Genomic DNA, 8,323 nt, shown 5'->3' with positions numbered 1-8,323 from the left:
AAAACGCTGGTAAAAAAAAAAAAAATGTCATTAAATGGTGAATAGAGGAGCCATGTTGTGATGACTTCCTGCAGGCGGAGTTTCAGAAAGAGCAGGAGCTTCTTAAAGAGACAGAGGCCCAATTTCAAGGAATTAATTCAGGAAGTAAAATTTGCTGTGAATTGGTTCCATATATGCCTGAAAAATACAAGCAAATTTATTTTCCTAATTCCAGTCTGCATAATTTTAAGGTAAACTGAAATGCCTTAAAATTGTACATTTCAATTTTAAGGCATTTAAATTGAAACACACAGTTTAATCTCATTGGACCTTCAAGCCAGTAGAATATTTTCCGTTTTTCTTTCCTTGGATTTATTCCTTCAAATGATCCCATGTCGGAGGCCTGCAGATGATTCCTTCGATTTCATGCTGAGTTTTGCTCTGACATGCTCTAACCGTGGGACCTCACACAGACAGGTGTGTGTGTGTCTCTCCAAATCAACTCCAGTCAACTGAATTTACCTCCAGTTGAGCTGCAGAAAACACCTCAAGGATGATGGAGCTTCATCCACAACTGCTGTGAACACTTGTGTAAATGCAAAATTGGTGTCCCTGAGTACTTTAAAACACCCACACACACGCGCACACACACACACACTAAAAAATCGGACAAATCCATCAAACTGCAAAAGAAAAAAAAAAGTCCTAAACACAGATATGACAAAAAACAAACAAATAAAACCCACATTTCCATCACTGAAATTAAAGTGAAGTCCTCTCGCAGGACTTCACTTTAATTTCATTTCATAAATATTAACTCCCCCCACATGAGAAGAACCAGAAGTCCTTCAGTCATGTCAGTGTAACAAGCTTTACCGTGATGGGAGATATTTGTCTAATTAAAGTCCCAGCTGCCACATCTGCTGCAAGGCTGGCTGTTGTGTAATCTGTAAGTGATGTTCTCTGTGTGTGTGATGTTCTCTCGTTCGTGTGCGAGAGCTCATAAAAGCTTTTCTCAGTCTTGAAATGCTAATCACTCAGGTCATTATTACCTTGAAAAGTTTCAATTTAAAGGAAATAAATAAAAGTCTACACAGCGGCTTATTCACCTGCCATCTGCTGAGCGGAAAACCAAATCTCACCAGCAGACACTCAGATTTCAGAGATATTATCCAAGGGACACGGGGACTCAGTCTGGAGGCACAGCGGGGTCAAGCAATGTGTGTTTTAGATGCATAAATTAAGGTGAAAATGATTGGGCAGATATGAAAACAATATTTTTCTTTTAAAAAAGAAAGATTAAAAGGGACTTTGCTGGTTTCTCCTTGAGGACTGCTGACATTCGTCAAACGATTCAAGACATACAAAGGTATTTGTTGGGGGAAGTGGCGAATCTAAGCTGGGGAAACACAATGTCTCCAGCTCTGAATCAACAGCTGACATGTCCCTCTGGGCAAGGAGTTGCTTTGGAGGGGGGAAACTGTTGCCAAGTGCTTCAATGCAAAGTACCAGCACCATGAAACCCACTCATTTTAAAACCTTCTGTTACAGCCAGACACTTCAACGTGGGGATAATAGGAAAGTGGAACACACGGCTTTCAAAACATTTCTGAAAATCTGAAAAATGATGTGCGTCAGTGTTCAGCCACCTCGTTCACTGGTAGCAGCTCCCGTCTCCTGTCTTGCCTTTTTCTTACAGTCTAACTGTTATGTGTTGAAATACACCATTCAGTCAGAAACAACCAATCAGAGTCAGGAGGAGGGGCTTAGTGCTGTCAATCACCCTCCTGTTTGCTCTCTGCTGTGCTACAGCACCTTCCTCCTACTGGATCCTGTCAGAAATGCTAATGCTAGTTAACATGGCCACCGATGACGGCAGATAAATTGTTTTCCTGGAACGGTAAGTTGCTTCTCTGTCATTAGCACATTTAACAGCGCAAACATGAGAATGATTGACAGTGCTAAGCCCCTCCCCCTGGCTCTGATTGGTTGTTGAGCGGTGCATTTCATTAGATGACAGCAGGAGCTCACTCTTTTTACAGATCGTCTCTCGTCACAACATGGTGACAATTTTAACAAATAAAAAAATAAAAACAGATTTTTGTAAGATTTACATACTGCAGCTTTAAGAGTGATTCATCCATCTGCAACAGAAATTTCTTTCTTTCTAGAGGGGAGGTGGAGTTGACCCCATTGCCAGGAGACGCTGACAAACCTTTACGCTCCATGTTGAGAGAAATGATCATAATCATAATCTAGACTGGATTATGAAAAGTCTCATCATGATGAATCTCTGTAAAACTAAATTAAATTGTCACAAAACAATATGTTTGACCGCACCATATTTACATCCTCATCACCGTTTTGATTTGCCACGTCTTCTCACCATGCTGGTCATTTTTACTGCTTCATCTATTTGATAATACTGTGCAGACTTGATTGTCGGCAATCTGCCCACTAGAATAAAGTTCCGTCATCATAAAATGGGGAAGTAAAGGACAAGAAAACCAAAGTGGACAGAGGAGCAGAGCCTGCTGAAATACCAGATTTGGTCCAGGGATCACACTGCAAACAAACAGGCAGGCTTGGAGAGCGCATTGCCATGCAGATGAATGCATCATTCCACCTGCCGACACGCAGCAGCCAGGAATGTGAGAGGTGCTGCTGCGTGCTGCAATCAAACGCCAGAACGGGGCGTGACGCAGACCTGTGGGTGTTGTAGATGACCATTTAGACTGTGGCTGCTGACATCATCATGTACAATACAGCAAACACTGATGTGCGTCTGTATATAACGTTTCTTATATTCTAGACTTTATTTGTCATGTTTTGTCAGGTTTTGAATAAAATAAGGTTTATTGAAACCGTATTTTTCCAATCTGGTTCTGGTCGTCTGAAAGTTTGTTTTTTTTTTAATCGTCAGTTTATAAGATAAGGTAGATAAGATATAAGCCCTAATTTAAATTATTTCATACTATGCTTTGTAACACTTGTTTAATCAGTTACCATGTCTGCTATGGTCTTATCATTGACTACAATCTCAGATCCATGCCACGCCCTCCAGCTCTGTCAGCAGCAACTTTGTACACCCTCAGGTAAAACATAGGCTGCCTTTGCTTTTCATTGTCCCAACCTGATGAAAATGAGTGAGTTTGATTGCACATAAAATTCTTGATGAAAATCTCTTGTTGTTGTTCAGCCTTGTGTACTTTAAGATTTGTTGTTATAAAATGTTTTCAAGACTTGCTCTACGTGCCCCTTTCCGACTTTGAGCGCTTGCCCCTCCAAAGGTCTCTGTGTGACCCTCGTTGCTAGGCAATAGAGTGGCAGAGGTGTTCGGAGAGCAGGAATATGTTCTCTGGCATTTTCTGATGTGCGTTAAAGGCAGCAGCAAAGAACGGGGCTTAGTGGAAAGCTGCGTTAGGTGGGGGCGCTCCCCTCCTGCTGTGAGCGTTTTATTTCTCACACCGAGAAAGCAAAGGAGCGAGTTAGTAATGAGAGGAGACTCGACTTCAGCCTCAAAGATAGGCAGATCGTTTTCCGAGTTAGAATTCATGTGAGGGGTTTTCATGAACAACTGTGTGTGTGTGCATGTGTGAGTTCCAACCATTACACTGCTTCTCAATCTCTCCTTCACTGTCAAGTAATCCCATGTCTTTTGCCAATTTTTTTGCTGTTTGTGGATTGGTTTAGCTGAGATAATCTGGGATTAATGCCGGCAGTCGGTGATGACGTTCTCTTCAATCAAGGCAGACGTGTTCATCATTGACGGGTACTCATGCTGCGAGCCTATGCATATTTCATGACATAAAGTTTTTCTTATATACCTTACATAGTGCACTAGTGATAGTCCCTGAGGGCATTAGAAGACGAGACTCTTAAGTCCTTTCTTCATTGTCAGGTCTCACAATCGCCGGAAATGTCACTAGCCGAGTTGGCTGTGTGTCCATTGGCAGTGTGTTCCAGACTATGTGGGCAGGAATGTGGGTGAGCTGTAAGTACGTAGGGGCTGTGGTCGATTCTCCCATGACGTCATTTTGCCTTTTTATGCCTAAGTGTGAAAATCTGTTGGTGTGTTTGCAAGGGGTGATGGTGACAACGGCGGTAGGAGTTTGTCTTTCTGGCTCAAGCCTCCACTCTGACCATCTCCATTGTAGTGACCTCGGGCAAGACAAGTGGTGTCAGTGCAAGTTAGCCGTGGTTCCATCAGTCTGTCCTAGGGTAGCTGTGGCTACTATCCAGCTGCTTGCCACCATCGGTGTGTGAATGGGTGAAAGGCTGAATGTGGTGTGAAGGGCTTTGGAATCCTCTGGACTTGATAAAGTGATATAGAAGTACTGGCTTTTTACCATTTGTTCATTGTGGGCCCCGTACAGTTGACTATATATGCTCTCTTCTACCACAGTTTATAAAAAGGTTTGAACCTCCAAGTTTGACCATGAGGTTATTAATTTGCAGCTCTCCATCTCTCCAAATACGATCTTGTTGCAGATTCCACTGGCCAATCAGAGATTGCAGTCTGCTTCCAATCAAATTATTTGCGCGCAACAGCTGGCTATGTTTGGCTTGTAGCACCCTTGAGGTGGTTCCCCCAAAAATGGGAAAGAACTGCACAGGATTTCTGAATAGAGATGTCTGACTGGGGGAAGAAAGCTATGACTGTGGAGAAGGAGCTGTACACGTCATTCAATCTTCAGACAAACAAGAAAAACACATGGGCAACCAGTTCATCTCAAATAAGTTTCAAGAATCCATCCGTCCATTGTCTAGACCGGGTCAGCCTTGCAGGGTGGTGTTTGGGTTGGTGCCTAACTCCAGCAGTCAGTGGACGAGAGGCGGGGTACACCCTGGACGTGTCCAACATGATGGGACACAGAGACATGCGGGACAAACAACCATGCACACGCACGCACACACACACACACGCGCACACACACACACACACACACTTAAACCTCAGTCTAAAGAGCTCAGTTTTCAACACTTCAATCTCACAAAGAAAATCCTTTTGAAAAAGTCGGTGAGGAGGTGGCCCTGCAATGGACTGGCGACCTGTCCAGGGTGACCCCGCCTCTCCCCCGTTGACCGCTGGAGATGGGCACCAGCACCCCTCATGACCCCACTAGGGATAAACATGTCAAATGTTGAATGGATGGATGGATGGATGGATGGATGGATGGATGCTTGGAGGTGTTTGTGGACGAATGAACCGTCATATATGCAGCAATATGCTCAGAGAATCCTAAAAAAAGGCATTTCAGAGGCAGATTGCCTCTTTAATATGATAATTGCACTTTTTTTTTTGCAGACTCCAATTATCAGAGCAATTTCCCCTGTGCCATGCTAACCAAACAGAAGGCCCCAAACCTGAAGTGTGGAGTTCTCATTAGCAAGCCAGGTCTGTTCATTTGAATGCCATGACCCTTCCTGTGGATCGTTACCTCATATGAGTCTTGTGGTTTCTGTAGGGTTTCTCACATTCACTGGCACAGATGGGTTGTGTTTGTGTTTTGACTCAATGAGCTCATACATTTATCATATAGGAAAACCTCTTGCATGCAAGTCCAAACCAGGATAAATTAAGTATAAATTAAGGAAGTTTTTACTGCGGTAGTTATTTCAGTTTCATCCCATGACTGAGCATGGGCAAAAACTTTATTATTTATAAAATATTGTTACTCTTGCAAGGCGGTGTGTGCCAATGCAAAGTTACAAAGAATTGAAAAAAGAGATAATAAAATTATAAATTGTATTTAATTGTTTTCAAAAAAGAGAAAACAATCTGAAAAGTGTGTTTTGAGTCCAGCTGGGAGTTTTTTGAGGTGGATCTTTACCAACTTTGCACATCCAGAAACAAAAAAATGAACCTTTTTTAATTTTAGTGCATCTGTGGACTGTTTAATGTCCAGTCTTGCCACAGATGGGTATTGTGACTTAAGCTTAAATACCGTTTGATGCTACCAAATTGTTCAAAGGTAAATTTACTAAGTATAAACTTCTGAATTTGAAGAATAATACAGTCTGGTATTATTTAGGGAATGAATAAACAGAAACATATTTCCAAATCTTTACTTGACAGAGGAAAAGATTGTTTCACTCTCATCGTGTGTCTAAGGAATCAGAAATTGTAATGCGTCTCTTTGGTAACACTATTCGAAGGGGTCATTTGGTAAATAATGACACTTTTAATGCAAAGTTGACACTTTTAATGGACTCCTAATGCAAGTTTCAACAAAACGTTGCATTGAAAGTGTCATTAACTGAATTACACTTCACGATAACAGTCGTAAACATTCATGAAGACACCTTCATGTTTATGACAGTGTCATGTCAGAACACATGTCTACTGTCTTATATCGTGTGCACAAAGTTTGGCTATATGGTGTAAAATAATTTGTTCACATTGGGTTTTTAAAGCTGCTCAAATGATAAGTGTTAAACACAAACTATGTTAACAGGAAATGATCTAAAGTCCAGAAATGATCTGGAAACATTTTTATCATTTGGATAAAAGAGTTTCTAACTAACTAGAGACCTAACCACACTGCGTTTCTGCTACAGCTCTAAATTAAGTTTCTGGACATTTTTTTTTATTTATTAATGTTGTTCAGCCAACTTTTTTCTTTTTTTTAATAATCCTCATTCTTTTTGGAAAATGAAAATCAAAGCAATTATGCTCAGTAAGTTCTTCCGTTCCTATTGGTCGGCATGAATTCCATTTAACTGGGAACTGAGTGAGTCACTCTGAACCTGCAGCCAACTAATGACATGAAATGCAACATTTCAGCCTGCAGAGCTTTCAGCCTGGAGTCATGGTGACACCAAAGGGCTTCAACTTAGTGAAAAGAACCCGATGACACCAGGTCAGTCCATTTGTGCCTCATCCTCCATACTGATCCTTTTTAAGGAATAATAATAATAATAAAAAAACAGCTTAGAAATAGACATTTTAAAAGAAACCCTCTTTAGCTAGGTTCTATCTGAGATTCAGTTTGTGAGTACTTGTTACTTTGAAATAAATAAAAAAAATCCCTTTTTATTACTTAGTCTGAAAAACATGTAGGAAAATACAAAGGTTTTGACTTTGCAGATTTTATGAATTATTTTACTATTGTTTAGAAATTATGATCATGATATGCAGATACGCCTTTCAGATGTAATCATAAAATTTTCCAATTATTTTACATTTTGTCAGGAAACACCACAAACTTTTTTTTTTTATGAAAAATAATCTATAATTGTGAAGTGGAAGGAAAAGCATACAAGGTTTTTAATTAAATTTTTTTTTTCACATTAAAATTTACCACAGTACATTGTTCATTGACATTTCACATTTGACGGTTTGCTTAGAGAGCAAATGAAAGTATTCCACAGAAATCACGACGACTGTATTTCAGTTCCACTCCACAATACAAAGAAAGCGATTTAATCCAAAATATATATCTCACAATAGCATTTATCAAATGCTGTTTGGTTTGGATTCCATTGTGTTCTTTAATACTCCTGGATTTTATTCAATGTGGCATTTCTGTGGCATAACAGAATCCAACCTAAACGTGTTTTTTTATTTATTTTTTTTAAATTGTTTTTCCTCTCTGGTTGTAAAATATCGCCTCTTCATTGGTCAAAGCTCAAAAATGTTCCCTGCATGAGCAAGTGTTTGGTTTTTAATGATCGACTTGCTCTGTCCCTTCAAGTCTTTGTGATGACAAAGGACTGTCTTGTGCAGTTTCGGGACTTGAGTACATTTTTATAGTCAGTTTAAAGGTTTTTATGTGGAAGGGAAGAATATATTGAGAGCTTTTGTGAAATGATCCAGAATAAACAACATAAGATGGAGTGTTGGGGAGAGATTTGACGTGGAAGATTTTGTTACTTACTGGTTTTACAGTTTAAACAGGGTTTGGAAAACATGTCAATTATATTTTTGCTTAATAATGTATGTTCGTTAAGGTGTTGCTTCCATTTCATCGGCTGCGTTCAACTGCGCAAACTGAAACTACGAAAATAAATTTGCTTAATGGAAACAAGGAAATTTTGAAATAATTAATGTTTTTCAATAAAAAAGTTTTTGAGTTAGGATGAGGTGGATTTTCAGTCGCATTGAAATCTGTGTGTTTTCCAAAATCACACGAGTCGTGATCAACAACCGGATGTTACTACTGGTGGGAACGACGAAGAAGACGACAGGAAGTGGCAGGAGGATGATGATGATGGCATGGCACCGTTTTCTGATGACTTCTCGGGTGAACAAACTTATTCTTTTTTGATTTTAAGTGCGTTTATTTAATGTAAATTCCGCACTTGCAAAATTGTGTGTTGTTTTTTGTTTCTTTTTACATAT

The sequence above is a fragment of the Poecilia latipinna genome, unplaced genomic scaffold (assembly GCF_001443285.1).
Source record: "Poecilia latipinna isolate Pla-1442-1.1 unplaced genomic scaffold, P_latipinna-1.0 Scaffold2027, whole genome shotgun sequence".
Classification (NCBI taxonomy): Eukaryota; Metazoa; Chordata; class Actinopteri; order Cyprinodontiformes; family Poeciliidae; genus Poecilia; species Poecilia latipinna.
Note: the sequence above shows the minus strand (reverse complement) of the source record.